At 34.6% G+C, this 19612-nt stretch overlaps 1 protein-coding gene across 1 annotated transcript in view; it reads right to left on the minus strand.

Annotated features, from left to right (window-relative positions):
• LOC150102316 (uncharacterized) overlaps positions 1-19612 on the minus strand; it is a 107009-nt gene that overhangs the window by 87025 nt on the left and 372 nt on the right. The window lies entirely within an intron of this gene.

Here is a 19612-nt window from a genome sequence, read left to right on the forward strand (position 1 = left end):
GAATAGATAGAAAATAGGACAGGAAATCCATTAATTTATTTTTGTAATCATCATGGACAAAACAAACGTTTATTAGTTTTGATGGAGAGACCAATCCTTGCATATAAATTCCAACTGTTGAATTTTTATGAATGTTTTTACCATTAGTGCTGCTTCAGAATCGTAATTCATCCTTTGATCTGAAATATATGCATAATTCTGTTATATTTGAAAGATACTCTTTAGGAACAGTTTTCGTTATATTTCATTAAAAGAAAAACAATACCGCAATACTATTTCGGATTTTATTATACTCATCGACAGTGCTTCTTGAGTCCATTGGCAAAAGTGCTGCAGATTTATTCTTTGGTTGAAAAGATTCTAATTTGAATCCCGACTGTGAGGAATATTTATTAAGCCTCGTCAGATGACAGAAATTTATCTGTCTAATACAGAGACAGCACAATATTTTCTCCCAAAAACTCTTATTTTTAATTCCACAAAACAAAAAACTCGCTAGAAAACACGGAGCAATAATGCACTTTCCTCATAGGCTTCTCCATGATTTAAAAGAGCCTAACCCATCTATTTGTATCCTCTGCTGTTAAAATACATTTAAACTGGCTGAAAAATTTCTTAGGTAGGATAAAAAATTTAATTTATATCATTTTTTTCTGTTCAAATAAATGCTTGGCATGGTCGGTTCCATTAATAAAATCACCCTTTATGATCTTAAACGAAAATTCTCAACACGAAACGTCACTGAACTTATATTTTGTGATATAGTTATTTATTACCTTATCAGAGAACCTCAGAATGAAAATGACCTTAGCAGCTAATCTCATCTTCGTAACGCGTTAGGGTAAATGTCAAATAAATTAATTAGCTGCGTATAAAATTAATTAATAACGGTCCCATTAAATTCACCGAAAGGCAATTTACTAAATGACCAATTCACTAATTCACTAAATTTCGGTGAATTTACTGAAAGGCAGTTCATGAAATACGAATACATTAGTAGCAGAGGTGAGGTGTCCGCGCGGTTAGCCTAGTGGCTATGCGCTTCGCAACCATATGCCTGGGGATGGAGTGGCCCAGATTCGATTCCTGTCGACGACGGGAGGAGCTTAAGGATCTTCCTCAGCCATAGCCAAGTTAGCCGGTCTTGGGCGTGGACAGCAGGTTTTTTCCCACCAGTTTATCTGGGATTTTTCATCCCGCAAGCAGGCAAACCGGTCCAGTAAACACACACGGATTACAGTCGGGAATACTGACCCAGCCATAGGTCTGATTCGTCATCTATATTGGTTCCGAAGCCAATATAAAATTTGGGTGGGAATGAGATGGTGCCGTACCTCCCCGTAAAGGAGACTTACGGCCGTGTATCGTCATACGATTATTATTATTATTATTATAGGTGGGGTAAGGATCTTTTACATAATTTGAAAACCCTGTTTTAGAAACCAAGTGTGGAAATTTTTTTCAATTTTCTCCAGTAAGCTGTAGGGTAAGGTTTGATACCAGTCTCTGAAATTTATCTTCCACCTCAAGACAACTACAAATATCCATGCCCGTGGCAGGATTTTAAACAGGAGAAATGGAACGCTGATCACGCGGCAAAACCAAACAGCCAGTTATGTTTATAAGTGTCTTTGTGGGATTTGTGTTCAGATCTTTTAGTCAAACGATATCGTCACTAACGATCAAGGTACAGGAACTCTTTGAACTCAGCAGATATCCTTTGAAGGTATATATCAGGAATTGATAATGATGACAGTTGTAATTTTTAAGGAATATGACAATGGCAAAGCGTAGTTTTTTCCATATATATTTTACAGATTTATTCTCTCGACAAAGAAAAGAAGTGGGGAATTTCCGACTCCTCTGGATCGGAAATTCGTGGATTGACCAGAAAAATAAAGTGGACTGGCTGTGACAACAAACCGTTGTCGTGGAACAGGAAACCTGACGACCTCCACACAGGTTTTATCTTGGAACTGCTAAGCATTAGAGAATTTATAAGTATGAGCTACTTTTTTATGGGTGAAAACAGCGTTTCAAGTTTGTCTGATTGGCCAAAAGCCACCTTTTCATGACAACGACGCCAGTATTTGGCAAATGATGCGGAGAGTAAACGGTGAGGAATGGCATTAACATTCTGCAAGAAAGTTTCAAAGAGAATCTAACAGACCATTTGTATTAAGCCGTTAAGAAACTCATAAAAAAGGGATTAAGGGTTCATAAATCCATCCCTCATTTCACATCTCAGTTGTTTGCCCCTTAATTGAACAAATAACTGAATGTGGGAATTTGACCAACTTCAAAAGGTTTTGGGTATGAAATTTGAAATGTTGGTGTTTTTATACAGCGGATAGCGCTAGAATATTGGAAAATCCATCAGAATATGGACCCTGCACAGCCCCCCCATAGCTTCAGCAGGTTTCTTTGTGGGGGGCGTTTTTTCGTTTACTGCGTTATTTCATAAAGATTGTTTATTCTTGCTATTTGATTATGTATACCATGTTTTCTAAAATTTAACTCCCAGAATAGTCTTTCAAGGATCATAGCCTTCACCACCAACCGTTTTCGGATAGCATTTGAGGGATCACCAGAGTTTCCAGATCATAATTGGATGCAGCTCAACTTGTGGAATGTATCAGGAGTGCTGTCATATCGTACCGAAAATGTGCATTTCATTTTTAACCATTACTGGGCAACATGTTATTACATTATGTTGCAGTTTATAGTTTGGAATGATGGTCGAATTAACTAAGGCTGTGAGAGCAATGTAGTATTGTCTGTTAATTGCGTATGTTCTTCTAGTCGGTTTGTTTGCTTTGTGGGATGAAAACCCGACTTTTCCGGATGAAAAACCTTTCTATCTCCTTTTAAGACCGACTAACTCTCTTCAGATGAAAAAGAAAATTCTTATAAAGGTTCTTCTCATTGTTGTTAGATGAGTAGTGAAGTATGCAGGATACCCTCTGGAGACTTGAAAGATTCATTCATACAAATCTTTCAAGTATCCGGAGGCTAACAATCTGGTCTTCAAACCAGTTAATTGCGAAATTTTAAGATTCTAAAGGATTTTAGCTAATTGTTGAATGTGTTTTAATGAATTTGGAGAAAGTGAAATGGAAGAGAACAGAGAAACAGAGAGAACTTGGAGGACATGGTGCTGCACCCTCTCACTGAGGAAGTTACATGAAGAAGAAGAAGAAGAAAGTGAAATATCATGTGTATATGGTTCATTGTTGATTACATGAAAAGGATAATGCCGGAGGAAAAAACTAAACACCAAAAAACTAGCGGTGAATATGTTTCAAAAATGTGGAGTTTCAAATCCTAGTACGCAAAGATCTTTTAAACTAAATGGTAAATAATGGATAAATAATGGTAAATAATGGATCTCACATGGTGTTAGAAAAATTTTTTTCTTATGCAACTCGGTTTTTCATAGAACCTGCTAGAAGAGCACATTCGATTAACAGATATGCAAACTTTGCAAAAAGGATTATCCTCCTTATCGTACTATTAACTATATTTCTATGAAGTCAAATTACTTCACTGCAGGAAGTCATTACACCTGACACGTTGAGGAAAATGAGATGAAAACCGAGCGTGTCAATTTTAATGTCTTATTATTATTTTTTTCTGAAAGCATCTAATTTACCAGCACTGATTGATCATCGATGATGGTGACTGGGTTGCTTTCTGAAAGAAATAAGACATTTAAAATGAACACGCTCGTAGAATTTCCATTGACTTTCGAATTCGAGTTACTGACAAAACTTTTCGAGCATCCTCTTGAGGATGTTCGAAAAGTTTGGTTTATTTTTTGGTAAAAGGTTAATTAACTTGGGTGTTAAATACAAGATACTACCAAAGCACAGCAGCGAATGGAAATCGTAGTTAACAGTAACAGAAAGCTACCATTGTGTGAAAGGAAAATATTATCAAAAGACTAGATCCTTGAGCTACTTTTGAAAAATTGGAAGATAATGAGCAAGTTACCGTCATAACCGGTGAACAGTAAAGAGCAAATTAGCCTCTCTGGTGCATGATGAAGAAAACCGACTATAGAATGGAAGCTTATTAAAGCCTTTGTGTCTTATCGATCAAAACCGTTGAAACATCAAAAGCTTGAGAGCCTTCGAAGTTTTCCACGGCATTTATTCAAAGATGGATGATATGAGTAAGGAAATTTTCCCCTCTAGATCAACACCGATAGGGTATATTATGGCATTCATTAAATACATAAGTGGAACGGTATTTTAAGAGACTGTTAATGAATTTTACTTTCTTTAGAAAGAATCCAAGCAAGGATAATTAATTCCGTAATCACTTTTCTTCCGTATTGTTTTCAAAATATTCAAGAAGAATTGTGATGGTTGCAGTTGGTAGCGCTGAGGCAGATGGTCATTAGTCATCTAAGTACGTATGTTGTGTCCATTACTGCATGAGTTTTCAGACCAGTTTATTTGTATAATGAGAAAACTTTTTGCATTAATAATCACCTTTCTATCCTATGTTGATAGTACTTTAAAATCGCCGGAAAACGTTCTTCGTTTCCTTTTACCGGTCCCAAAAGATGAACGCGTCCCACAACTGCAGTACGGGGATGTGTCAAAGAAGGTAGAAAACACAACTGGTTTAATTCAGAAATGCAGAGATCGAAGCAGGCACATACAGTATACCAACTTGTGTGATATAGAATTCTACCTCCATAAATGAGGTGGTAGTAGTTGACTGTTGAGTTTATTAAGGAACCAGCTGTCATCTGGGCCTCGGCCAAGTTTTCTAATCTTGGACCTTAGACAATTTTCTTATGACATATATAGTGGTGTTATGTTCATTCTTTCAGAATACATGAACAAAACACGTTTTTCTTAATTTTTCTGTTACGTGGCAAACATTACACTGGATATTATGGCATTCTACCCATTGCAACTCTCATGTCTGTGCCCAGATTAACAATGAACAATTGTACAACTTTTTGCGATTCCAGAATGTAACATCAAATGACGTTTTACGGAAATGGCTTTAGTGTAAAGGAAGGAATATTTTTCACGCTGAATAACACCCACTCACTGCTCTGCAAGAGAAAAATCGAGTTCTCCCATTTCTTAACTGCACAAAGTTAATTTCCACAGGTACTGCATTTTAGATAACCTCCGCTGCGAGAACGAATTATTTTTCTCTCATTGCAGTTATAAAAGATTTCTACTGGCATAATAGACTATTTTGAACTTAGATTCTGATTAGATATGAAATTTCAGGAATAAATTAATAGTAGTTTATATGAAAAGTAAAATGGACGAAAATTTAAAATTTGAAAAATGTTCGCACCTTGGAAGGTCTATTGCTTGATTTCAAGCAAAAAAGGCAAAGGTTTTCAATGTTGGAAAACGTTTACATTATTTTTCCTAGCAATACACACGCTGAAACTGTAGACGTAAAAGTTACAGTGCATCTACCACCAACTTTACTCATTTTGTACCAGGTGCAATCCAATAGTTTGCGTACTAGCTGAAAAATAAATTGTAGACTTGACCTAATTAGAAATAACTGATGCTTCCTTTAAATAAACCCCCCCCCCCAGAGAATTTATATGCAGAGTACTTCATTTCCGATTTGTTGGCCTTTCTGATCGTGTGCAGTACTACCTGTGGTTTGGTTTCAATTCTTTAATACGTTTTCAAATCTCCAATACTGAAGTGCAGAATCGCAGTCATGAACACCACATTGGATACGGAACAGAAAATGTTTCTTATCCAGTGTGGTGTTCGTCCAGACATGATATTTATTGCCTGGTGTGAGTCCACCACCTTGTTTATTTGAGACCTTAAGCGGTTTGAGGGAAAAAGTACTAAATAGAGTAGGGTTTCCGGATTATCTGAATCTCATCCCATCCACAACACCAAAAAGTGTACAAGTCCCTGAACCATTTTTGTAACTTTTAGATAGCACCTCGTATTGTGTCCATAATATGTTGTTTGAATCTATGGCGGAAGTAACTAAGGCTGTGAGGCCAGTGTATTGTCTGTTTTATTGCGTGTGTCTCGGGACACTTTGCATGGGTTGCATCTCGAAAAATTTGCCACTTTTTTTATGAAACCAGCTAAAAATATCTACTTTAATTGAAAAGCCCTAGTAAAGTTTTTTCCTCTTTAGACAGGCATCGAACTTTAGTCTTTTCACACAAAAGGTTATTGTCGATAACGACTACGGAGGAAACGTCCATAATACACTTGCCCCTCATAGCCTTATGAGGGGCCAGTTATTAGTTGCTTCGGTTGTAATACCAAACAACAACAACACCCCTGAAGCTACGGAGGATCGTTGATAATCTTGATATCACGTTTAGTCATTCTTGTAGAAATGTTAGCGCTTCGTATATTTACTGTAGAATTTCTATTCACTTATATCTGGTGGATTAGTTTCAAAAATGTATTAAAATTTCTTTAAATTTGACGTGTGCAGTAGCATCAGAGAGATTATTGTGTCTTTCGTGTTTCAAGAGAAACTATTACAAATAAAAATTTGCAAGTGTTCAGTTTGTCACATAACTATAATCCAGTATCGAATTGCAAGGAACACTTTAAATTCTGCTTACGCGTCATATAAGGCAAGCAATCGAAATCTTCCGTCTCCCATTCAAGTTGCGCATGCGTGACAAAAACCAGATTTGGTTCAATGTAAACGGCATTATTTTAGCAGTTCGCTTCAGATTAAGCAATACCAAACAGAGATTGTGTAGTTTTTCTCCCGCAAGTCTATCTTAAAGAAAGATCTTCAAAACAGACTTAAACTAAGTTTTAATTATAAGTCATTAAAAGAAGAAAAGAAAAAGTATATAAAATCCACCAAGTCCTATTCTTTAAGTAATAATAAATTATTTCTTTCATTATTCTTAATTATCATCTCAAAATTAATCTGGCTAATGCAATAAGAATTTTGTATGCAAAGCTTAATGTTGTAGGCATTGCATTCTATTTACACAAGATTACTTTTATAGCTCTGCTGCTATAAATCTGGTAATGAGCATGCTGTGATCGAAATTTGCAGAACAGGTAACGGGAATAAACTTCTAAAATTAGACATTAGTCCCACATTTCTCCCGGTTCCCTGTGAATTAGTAGGAGCGACGTTAATGTTAGATTGATCGATAATTTCCGGCCATCACAGTTATTGACATTGCAGCTATCCTCTTCCATTTTATCTCCACCTTCAATGACCTTGGATGGTATTGTCGGGTCTGAAGGGATAAACTAAAAATAATAGAACTTTCCTGTTCTTTCACTACGGCTCGAGAACCAATTAAGTTAACCAAATAGTGAGTTCTCAACAGTTCCACGAACCATTGTAGACTACTGTTTAGGTAATATTCTCATGCAAGGTAGTGAGCTAAACTCTACAACAAAATTTGCATGTTTGTATGAACGTATTTATAGAAGGGAAATTTTTCCGATACATAAATTGATGGTCTCAAATTATCAGAAATACCATCTGATATCTAGCCATTTAGTAAATTTATTCCGTAAGTATATTAGCAGAAAGGGCATAACTGTTAAAATATACGGGGGGTCTGGAAAGTGATAAACACCTAAAACAAAAATTAATTAATTTATATTACAAATATTGCAATTTGATGAAACATGTGGGTTAAAGGGTTTTAAGATATGTTCTGTCTTGTGGATATATCAGTTGTTTTAATATCATTTTTCTTCTAAGTGATTATCAGAACTTTCCCAGACCCCTCTCGTACATCGTTTTTATTTCGACATACAAAGCTCAAACTGCACTGACTAGAAATTTGCTGTTGAATAAAGCAGAGTAATTTTGTTTCATTACGCAAAATTCTCCCTTACCTTGGGAGCAAGGTTAGATATTTTTATTCTAACTCCTATTTTCCCACATTTCTTTTTATGTTGTATGTAGATGACGTGCTTTTGTATATTAGATGAAAATTTCCATCACAATAAAGAAAATATTATTATTGAGTTCAGGCTTAAGATAGAAAAATGTCATACATTTTAAAAGGACGTACAACTATATACAGGGTGATGGAAAATTAAAGTATCCCTGTTTAAGATCTTAAGAAGCGCCACCCAGTGCTCCAAATGATGCAAAACTTTGCAGGAATACATTGTGCGTCATAACGAAGCGATATCCGAGAAAGCAAAAGTAGTTCCAAAATTAAACACCAGAGGCGCTGTATGAAGTACTGAATGTAGATGTAGTAATTTTTCTGTGTGTGTAAGAAGGAGAAAAGCGACATAAGTATAAATAGCACATTTTATTCACTTCGATTATGCATTCATGGGCTGTACTGTTCAATGTACTGTTTTTCCCAGTATGCTACAAACCGCATCCATAGCACAGTGTGACAACTGGTCGGTACTGATGTTGCGCACATGCTGCGTTATGTTAACTTTGAACGCTGAAAAGTTATCAGGATGATCCTGATAAACCCTGTCTTTGAGAAATCCACAGAGCCAGAAGTCAAAAGGGGATCAGATCAGGTGAACGAGGTGGCCATGCAGTGAGAAACCCACTGCTGATCATACTAATTTCCGTGAAATGTCCTCGAAGAATCTCGTGTACGGATCGACCGATATTTGCGTGTGTGTGTGTGTGTGTGTGTGTGTGTGTGTGTGTGTGTGTGTGTGTGTGTGTGTGTGTGTGTGTGTGTGTGTGTGTGTGTGTGTGTGTGTGTGTGGAGGGATTCCGTTCTGCATTAAAATGACTGAATCCATGTCCAGGCGCTGTTGTAGCTGTAGACATTAACTTTGGATGAAATTAATGCAAAGGAATTTGTTGGATTGCATATGGCTTTTGCGTAGCCCATACACGGCAGTTATGGATATTCACAGCTCTGTTCAGGCGAAAGTGAGTCTCATCTCACCATAAAATCATCCACAGCCACGCAGGGCACAGCTCCACTTGAGCAAGGAATGTTAATGCGAATGTCAGTCGAATTTCAATGTCTTGCAGGCGCAACTCCTGTTTCAGGGTTATTTTGAATAGGTAGAAATGCAGAATCTTCCATAGAATTTTCCAGACGGTTGTGTAAGGCACATCTATGTGTTTGATACAACACATAAACATAAACTGCAAGAACCGACGCTGTTATTCATGGTCTGCTCTACAACGGCACTATCAACCTCATTTACTTGTTATGAACTGATTGGTTTGTGACCTCTGCCACGTTTAACTATCAACAATCAAGTTTCTTCAAAACGAATAATCATTCGTCGCAGATTACATGGAGATAGTGGACCTTCCCGACATTTGTTCAGGGGACGAAATTCTCGGAATGTAGCAACGTCATTGTAATTATTTAGGTACAGCCGTACAGCTTCACGAGCAAAGTATGGTTGGGCAAGTCTAGTGCCATCACTATGGATGGTATTAATAACCAGAATGAAGGGAAAAATCTCGTGTCCATCTTTTTAAACCCTCCCGACACCTACTGAATTACGTGATATGCAAATTTCATGCATTTGGCATTCACAGCGCCTTCTGATGTCGCAATTTGGAACTATTTTTCTCAGATATCGTTTCCGCAAGGCGCACAATAAATTCCTGCAAAGTTTCGCAGCTTTTGGATCACTGGTTCGTGCTCCACAAGACCTTAAACAGGGAAACTTGAATTTTGATCACCCTGCATATGTAAATAAAACAAAAGTCTAGTAATTAAATTTAATTACTGGTTAAGAAATAAAATTTCTATTTTGCAGAGGCCGTCAGAAACGGCCTTTGATAAAGTGAATCTAATTTTTGTTCGGAAATGTCAAGTGCCGTATGTAAGCTTGAATAAAATGGGATGAGTGCGAATCTCTCAACGTCTGCAACATGTTGAATATGTAGAATGACTGCTAACACCGGCTCATTTTCAAGATTTAGTATCTCTGTTACAATTTTATCTTTCATTTTTGTTGGGTTAATCTGGGAGTCGTACGATAACCATGAGATTTTGAATAACTCTACAGTCAAAAGTCTTCTGGTATCAGATCAGAAATATTGTCAAACGCGATATATGATAGTTGATCAAAAATATCCTAGAAGAAATTTAGAGAAAAACTTCTGCCATTAACGAGGTGACAACCATACACCATTTCCTGATCAACAACTTCTGTTGCAAACTTGATAAGATTGCCTTTGAAACATGAAATTTTAAATCAAGCATTCAGGGAAACAATACTGAGTCAATCCAAGAGATTCCAATGATTACTCATTTTAAAAATGTCACGCCAAAGTTGATTCATTTCTTTGACGTGTAGGGTTTCATGTATCAGGATCTCCTTTCCTCATTCCAAAAACCAGATCATCAGTCCAAAGGTCAGGCTAACCGAGATACATCTCATTGGAAACAGATTTACAAATGGTATGACAGTACTCTGGTTTTCCGTCCCTCGACGTCACCGTCATGACACGCACTCCCGAATTTCCAAGAATTCTAAGCAAGCACACCATCACCTTTTTTTGTTTCTCCACCCGTCTTATTAAGCACATTTGGCCATTTCCTTCTTCTCTATACCGAAAAGCATCCTACCGGGGGAATAATGTGAAGCCATTGTGGATATATAACTAAATATAACATATTAGTTGTAGACCATAACCAAAAAAAGATGACTTGAAAAACGAAAGCCTGAGACTTCAACTAATGGGATTATTTTTAAAAACATACGAAAAGTTTTTCTTATTATAAAATAAAAAATAGCAGTCGTTATGGCTTGAGAAAATGACATCTTGTTTCTCTTGCTAATATATAGAATGTAAGCTCCGATTTTTATTCCCTTTTGCAGAAAAATTTTAATGACTAATTTTTATATCCGTTTCTCGATTATTAGCATTTCTGAAGAAGCACAAAATCCCTTAGACACATCGACTCTTCCCTTTTCCAGGGAAATGAATTTATTTAAATCTGGAAACACTTTTGTATGTTATGTTCGCTTGAAACTTGCGTAAATCTAATCAGTGACAGTTTTGATAAATGTAAAGATGCTTTTGGGTTTTTTAATATTTGTACTACGTTGTCTTTGAAATATTATAAATGTTTTTTAAAAGCCTCTGGCTATTTTTTGAAAGACTCCTCCTGAGTATTGCAGCTCGAGCTGTATAAAAGCAGACTTGCCAATTAATTATCGTTACTGCTTTTTTATGTTTTAACTTTTTTGCTGAATGATGATGATGCGATAAAGCATTCTGATATCTTCTTCTTCTGTGAGTTGCCTTCCTGTAGTTAGATCGAAAGACTAATGGACTGTAACTGAATTTCTCTAGTCAATACATATCTACGATATATGAAAATGAGCCGAGGGAACCACAAAAAAGGTGATTTCGCGCTTGATTTTGTTTCTAGTAGAAAAAAAAAAACCTCTAAGTTTATTATCAAATAATGCAATAAATCAAATGCTAATAGGCGGTCGTCTGTATTTCGTTTTTTAAAGAGCTTTCTTCCATCTTCAGCTATTCTTTTTTTAGCGTGAAATATAACAATACGAAAATAAAGTGCAGTCAAATATTTTCACTAAACTAATACTCCCATTTAATAAAAATATTCCACATACTTCCGATTTACTTCACTCACTTCCCTTCAGATTTGAATAATTTAAATATTCTTACATTAATTAATTAGATTGCGTTTATCTCATTGCTGTTACTAACTATTCTTTATATTCTATTTCACATTTATTTATAAGGCCTGCATAGCAGTTGGCATTTTTTCTTACAGACACCAGGTCTAAAGAACTTCTCTTATGTATGTGTCAGTATGCATTTCACCTTGTTATCAGTTCGATTCTAGTCACTGACTAAAAGATCCTTTTTTGTAGATTTTTTATCAACCAATTCCACAGTTCTTCTGCCTTTGGCACAAGAAAGTATTAAGGGTTTTAATTGCAGAAAAACTAATATCAAAAACGAAAAACTCAAAAAAAAAATCGACCATAGAATGCACATCAATATATACAATAAATATACACGAGAAGTGCTGTATCTTATATAGCATGCTCTAGGAATATAATCAACATTGACTATAGTGAGAGGCAGGGCCGTCGTAATCCATTAAGCAACTAAGCCAATGCCTAGAAGTGGCAAGTTTCGGGGAAGCAAAATTCTATCTTAACTATAAAAAAATCGTATTTTTGTCTGAATTTTAATTATTCCCTTGAATTTAGGGGCAGCAAAATAGTGCTTGCCTAGGGGCGACATGTACTCTAACAATGATCTTGGTGAGATGGACTGGCTACTTGTGGATTTCCATCAATTGAAGGCTAAAATTCTCCACCTGCTCCCTTTGGGAATGAAAAAAAAAGATCTTAGAAGATTTCATTTGTTTATTATTTCCATGGTGCGTCTTGTGTTCCTATGGAAGTCTAGAATAATTTATTATTACCATTATTACTCATTTCAAGATGCATATGGACCGCATATGAAGAGGATGGTGACCATATTTTGTTTCCACCTTATTTTTGCGCAATGCATTTACCAAGATAATTCAAATAGAATTTTGTATTCCTTATTGAACTGCGAGGATGTCGATTCGTCTTGATGTGTTCATAATCAAAATATATCGGCGTATTAAAAATAACTCCTTTCTTTATTATTTGTTAATGCCTTCAACTAGTTGTGTTAAAAATCACCAAATATACGAGAGTAGAAGTCCAGGAAAAAGTAGTCGTCATTGCTACGGAAGGAAATCACCCCACTTCCTGCGATTTTGTGTGTGTGTGTGTGTGTGTGTGTGTGTGTGCAGCGCGGTCAGTGAGATTTGTGGCTTTCATAAATGCACTTTAGATGAAACTGGCGTAACTACCTGGTTTGCAATTTTTTTTTTAGTCGGCCAAGAATGGGGAGTGAAAAAAATAGGAACCACTTATATTTATGTTCCCTGTGTTCATGTATTTTCATTTTAATAGATTCGATGCACTAGTCGCTTAACCGTTTTTACACATTTCAAAATGCTTACCATTTTGTGAAATGCCCACTCATAGTACTAGTGTACCATATGCTTATAACCTTTCTTTGGTAAGAGTCACACTGTTACACTCTTTCTCTTCATGTTGTTAATGGAATATTATCAGCACTGAGAACGGATTAAAACTAATTTTAATACTTCCAATATTTTGTATCCGTCACAGAGACATCTTCAGGGATTACAAAAAAAAGTTTTTTTACAACACACACAAATACAATACAATAATGAGTGAAACTAAAATCCTATCTACGTGGTGCGCCCTAAGACTTTAGTTTCACTCGCTATTGTATTGTGTGTGTGTGTGTGTGTGTGTGTGTGTGTGTGTGTGTGTGTGTGTGTGTGTGTGTGTGTGTGTGTGTGTGTGTGTGTGTGTGTGTGTGTGTGTGTGTGTGTGTGTGTGTGTGTGTGTGTGTGTGTGTGTGTGTGTGTGTGTGTGTGTGTGTGTGTGTGTGTGTGTGTGTGTGTGTTGTTACAAAATGTTTTTTGTAATCCCTGACGATGTCTCTGTGACGGAGACGAAATATTGAAAGTATTAAAATTATTTTTAATCCTTTCTCAGTGCTGATAATATTCCATTAAACCTTCAACGTGAATTCTTTAGCACTTAAGTCTCAACACACTGACACTCTCTCTCTCTCTCTCTCTCTCTCTCTCTCTCTCACACACACACACACACACACACACACACACACACACACACACACACACACACACACACACACACACACACACACACACACACACACACAGTGCCAATTTGCTCAGTTTGGAAGGAATGTCATGAAATTATTTGAAATACTGTAGTTACTGAAATATATCCATGGTTTAAATTCTGATTTAAACTGGATTATTTTAGTGAAAAATTAGGCAAACGATTTGAAACGTTATAAATTTCATATGTTACTAATGACTAACAGATATCTATCTATTCTAAATAAACTCTTCAGCATGCTAGTCAAAAATTCCTCTTGTCAGTTGCTGTGATAATGAATGAGATCAATACATAAATAACTGCTGTGGCGAAATGCACCTTTTTGGGATTCTCACGAATATTTTCATATTTTCTCAAATAAATTGGAATACTTTGATGAAAAGCACTACCCTGATAAAAGTAGACCTAATCTTATGTAATATCTTTGTCAACGCCATCTACGGGAAGCAAGAAGCACTGTTGATGGCATTAACAGTAATAAGTCAACAACAAAGAATGTATTCAGAAACACTGACTTGCAGCGAATGATTGAAATTTTGCGATGAAGTTTGGTCTTGCATATTTTGAGTTCATTAAAGCTCATCATGATAAAACAAGTATATATATTATATATATTATATATATATATTTTACAAGTATATATATTATATATATATGCATGTAAAATATATATTAAAACAAGTATATATATTTTACATGCATATATATATGCATGTAAAAATGCATCCGCATTTTTTTTTGAATACTGCATACCTTTCATAACCACGTGCTTCAAATATATAAAAAGGGATCGAAATTCAAGAGAATGGTTGCTAGCAGTGTATAGCTGCAAATGAAAGATTCGTTTGGTTTGGTTTGGTTTGGTTTGCGGAATGCTACAGATGCAACTAAGGCAGTGTATTTTGACTGTTAATTCCCTTTATTCTTCTGGCCAGTTTGTCGATTTTGTAGGATGAGCTATTCAGATTTCTTGGAGAAATGCCTTGCAACCTCCTTATGAGACCAGATAACTCACCTTTTGCTTAGAAGTCCTTATAAGGGTTTCTTCGCATCAAGTATACATGGAGATTATTTGTACAATGTCTTCAATATTAGTCATCAACTTACTCATGTGATTAGAGTACAATTAGAGCACTCAAAATCAAGTGTGGCTGACGTCATTGAAAGAAATAAACCTTATGTTGAAAAGAAAAGCCGACTATATAAATTAAGGGGGGGGGGAAGAGTGCTGTGAAAAGGTAGGCTTGACAAATGAATGAGCATACATCAGCGGATTATGTCAACTAATGCTCTCATAAATCTCCATAGCTACAGAGTTTATGCATAGAGTTCCAAAATATCGGTTTCCACGGAAGATTTTCATCGCATGTATCAAATAACGCGCTAATCGAATTCGCGTTAAGCGAGGTTTTCATGTATACAAACTGATAGAATGGAGTATTGCATAATTATGACGTAGCTTGAATTCGACAAGATTATATGGAGAACTTAGTATCATGGCTATGATTTTATCAAATACAGATTTCAGTTGCCATACTAACGTTGATTAATATATAATCTTTTTTTTTTTTTTGAAACTTAAGTTTATCCTTCTTCGTTCAAGCGTTTTTCAGCAAAAAGGATGAACGTACTTACATACGATTTATTTAAAGTTTAAAAAAATGTACCCGCATTATTTTATGATTTATATCACCATCCAGTCAGTCGTTAAGCGTTATCTATAACATGGGCACTCATCGGCGAATATTATCATCCTTCCCCACGCCCCTCATTTCTGAGGAGCGATAACATAATTAATGACTGACAACTCGGTTAAGGGTGCAGTCAGTTTTCCGAAGATAAACTGAGAAATGAACCATAAATCATGAATTGTATTTGTCGGCTGCTATCAGATCTAGGATGCAATGTCTCAGACTCACGCTTAATTTGTTGAGTACGTCTAAGAATGTGGAATTATAAAGTGTAGTCTGCAAGAGAAAAGAGCAATATAAATGTTCAGAAAGAGGAATTTCATTGTAATCCAACCAGAAATTTGAGTGAAAAGTAAACGCGACAAGTTATTCAGAAGTCAAAAAAGAAATTAATGAAGAAATTTGGAGAATTCCTTTTCAATCAAACTCTGTTCATTTTCATCCCCCCCTTTCCCAGAATGTTGCCTCTTGCTTACGGTTTGTTATCGTTCTTATTTATTGATTTTTTATTCATTTTCCAATTAAATATTTCTGCCTTTTTAGTCTATATTATTTTCTTCATCATATCTTAACGGACATTTTCTGGATCATTTCCTCCACTCTGAAAAATTTTCCATTGCGAATCCTCCACAATGTAATTTTCTCCACGATTGTTGTCTGTATTGCATAAATGAAAAGAGCTTGGATGAACAAGGACGAATAAAGAATTCTAGAAATGTTTCTGTCTTTTGGTCTGCGGAACTGATGAATTACTAATTAAAATCTTAGAATTTTTTCACTCTTACCTTATTATCGATTACCAACTCTCCTTCTATTACTCAAGTTTCTTTCTTCATCTCTGCCAAAATAGTGGCTGACTTTTATATTTATCATCTTTCTGTTATCGTTTCTAAAATATTTACACAACTCTATCCATTTTCCACTTTGGCGCATTATTTTGCGCATTGTACTTTTTTTCATAGCATCATTTCGCAAATTTTTCCATTCTGTTGTTATTTCAATCTTTAAATTATTTTTCCGCGTGAATTTTCCTGATATTTTAGAACTGCATTGTATTTTAGGTCAGAAATGTTCTTACTTCAGTCGTACAGCCATATTATTTACCATTGCTTTTCTTGGGGTGTTCCCGCCTTCTGGCCACTCGCGTATGATAACGTTTCCGATCACACATTATTATTACTTAGAACAAAGTAAAATTAAGAAATTTCCTATTTCTTAGGATGGGCATATATATAATTTGAATTAGAAAGGAAAGAAATAATATCCTATATAAGAAAAACAAAATAAAAAGAATTTCACAAAATAATACTTATATTTTATATCTCTGGCATTGTTTTTGTTTATTTGCTTCTGATTTGTGTATACGGTGATATTGCATGTAAAGTCAAGTAGCAGCCAGGTGATTATAAATCGGATTAATCGGACAAAAAAAATATGAACTTAAAAGTAGGAAGATTAACATAAAAATGAAAAAACTGCCGCGCGATTGTGAAAATTGAATAGATGAGAAATTTAGTGATATTTGAAGTAAAAAAATAATTTTGCGGAACATCACCAAACTTCGAAATACTAAAGATATCAAGATAATATGTCCTTATTCAATCGCTTAGTCTGGATATCGCATGCTAAATGAATTCAGCGTGCAATATTCGGATATTAAAATTGTTCAAATATTGTCTGTCCTTTTCTTTTGAATATTAGCCGTGGTAAAGTTAAGCTTGGTGATATGAGCGTCATTTAAGAGAGAGAGAGAGATGCTTCACTGCGATATAAAGACAAATTTAGCATCAACTTTTTTTTTCTTTTCATGAGACTTATTTCAAGCATAAAATGCTATGTACGCTGTCAGAAAGAATTTCGAAAAGAACTTTATCTTATGTTTGGCAGCTAAATCCGGAATGTGAAAAATGGTAAAAAGATTCTCCTTAAAAAATAAAAAAGTGATCTCAGGAAACGCAGTGGGAGCGTGTATACGTGTCGGATGACGTCTTAAGATTTCAAAAGAATAGAATGAAGTCTTATAACATATTTGCGTTGGATGTTTGATGGAAAATCGCAGGGATTACGTCTGGTTCTGAAGGCTATACATATAACAAACAAATGAGATGTGTGAGTAGGAGATGGGGGGGAGAAAACACAAAATATCAGCAAGATGAAAGAAAACTAGTAGTAAAAGCAAAAGCTGAAAAAAAGCAGAAGAAAAGAACTCTCTCTCTCTCTCTCTCTTTCTCTCTCTCTCTCTCTCTCTATATATATATATATATATAATAATTATTGTGCATGAAAATGATAATGTAAATATGATAGAGAAGTAGATAAGAAAAAGGAAAAGGAAAATTAGGTTTAAGATATTGGAATTTTAATATTATCTAAACTTTGTTAATTCTTGTTGAAACGTTAAAAAAATAAAATTCAGCTAGACATATTGAATAATAATGATTAATCTTGACGTATGTTATCGTAATTATCGTAATTATGCTCTTGCCATTATCTTCCTTGGACGCATTTTTTGCGATCGTTCGAGAAAGGGAAAGAAAGAGAAAAAAAGGAAAGGATAGCATAGTAACAATATATAATTATTCCACGCAAGATGACTGAAAATAGTTTCACAAATAAACATATGTCATATTGAGTTTAAAAAAAGCGCGTTTAAGTCTTTTTTTTATTTCGGTTGATGAAAGAAATTCGGACCGAGAGTGAAAGAACAGAAATTTGATTGCATTAATTTGCAAGAAACAGACTATAAAAGACGAATAGGGAGAATAAAACGGAATAAAACAGGGCTTTCTTTTTTTATCAGTCCTATTTAATATATATATATATAGAAGTGCGCCTTAGGAACTTACAAGAAACTCGGAAGAAAGAATTGAATCCCCGATTTTCCAAGAAGATATGCAGATAATAATATCTTTCGCCTGATCTATAGGAAGGAAAGTATTCAGAATTGTTAAGTGGAAGTTTTGAGTGTGAACTTTGTCCAGAATATAAGAAGAGACTTGTTTGTAACAAGGCCAAGCTCGCGAGATAACAAGGAAGAAAGCAAATTTAAATATAACGTTAAATGAACTAAAGCAGATTAAAACCTGTAAATATGTAGTAAATGTAATTACTTGTAATGAAATAGGTTGCAATGGAACAATGCGTAGACAATAAATGGAAACTATTTTGATAGTAATATGGGTTGAAATCTATAGAACAACTTCGAATATCTATGGTGAAGCACTTTTTCTGTATTCAATGTGAAGTACAGTACTGAAAACAGGAAAGTTACTATCAAGAAGAGAAGTTAAATTATTTCGAAGCTTTAAGATGTGCAATTCGAGATGAAAGAAGATATTTAAATTTCTAGATAAAAATTACAAATTATGAGGTTTTAAATAATATTTATTGAGCATCACGGAAAGGAGAATTGGATAGAACATGGTCTAAGAATAAATAAAGTTCCGATACACTAGAATTATAAATAAAAAAGTTCAGCAAGGGAAAAAAAATCAATATTGATCAACTGTTTTCTTCAAAAGGAAGACCTGTCTTAGGATTGAATACCAAACACTAAGTAAAAGAAGCAGAAGATGGAAATATTTTAATTAATTTATATATTCAAGTAAATTATTAAAAGAACGTTATTATAGAAAAAATTAATCAGAAAGGAAAATTTTGAGTTAGAATTAGCAACATATTTTTATTTAATTTTAATTTAATTTTTCGCAGAATTTGCGCAAAATTAAAATCAAAGAAACAAACAGTTGATCTTAAATGAAATAATAATGTTAATATCGGATCATTTCACTTTTATTAGCACTCAAATACCAAATAGTGGGAAGGAAAGAAAGAAAGAGAATTTTCTCATTTAGATAATTGAAATAAGTTTATATCCTTATTATGTTATTGAAGAAGACTAATAATAAAAACGTAGTTTTAAAATTCTAAATGCACCTAATCACATTATAAAAACAGTAACATTTTGCGAATTAAATATTCATTGCATTTTTCTCTTCAAATTCTTAGTGATATTAGCAACATTGTATTGAAAAATAAAAGATTAAAAATTCATAATTTGAAATCTTAAAAATATATAGTCTTTAGACTGCACATTTTTGATTTTGAAAATTATCTACAAAATTTACATAAAATATAAAATTACCAATATATACCTCGCCAGTATAAATTTATTTTCTTCCTTAAATAAATAAATTATTCTCTTAATAAAAAAAGAAGAGGCAAAATGATGCAGTTTCCATTTCA

This window comes from Typopeltis vanoorti, chromosome 10 (genome assembly GCF_054136105.1).
Source record: "Typopeltis vanoorti isolate ZY-2024b chromosome 10, IOZ_Tvanoo_1.0, whole genome shotgun sequence".
In the NCBI taxonomy this organism is placed as follows: Eukaryota; Metazoa; Arthropoda; class Arachnida; order Uropygi; family Thelyphonidae; genus Typopeltis; species Typopeltis vanoorti.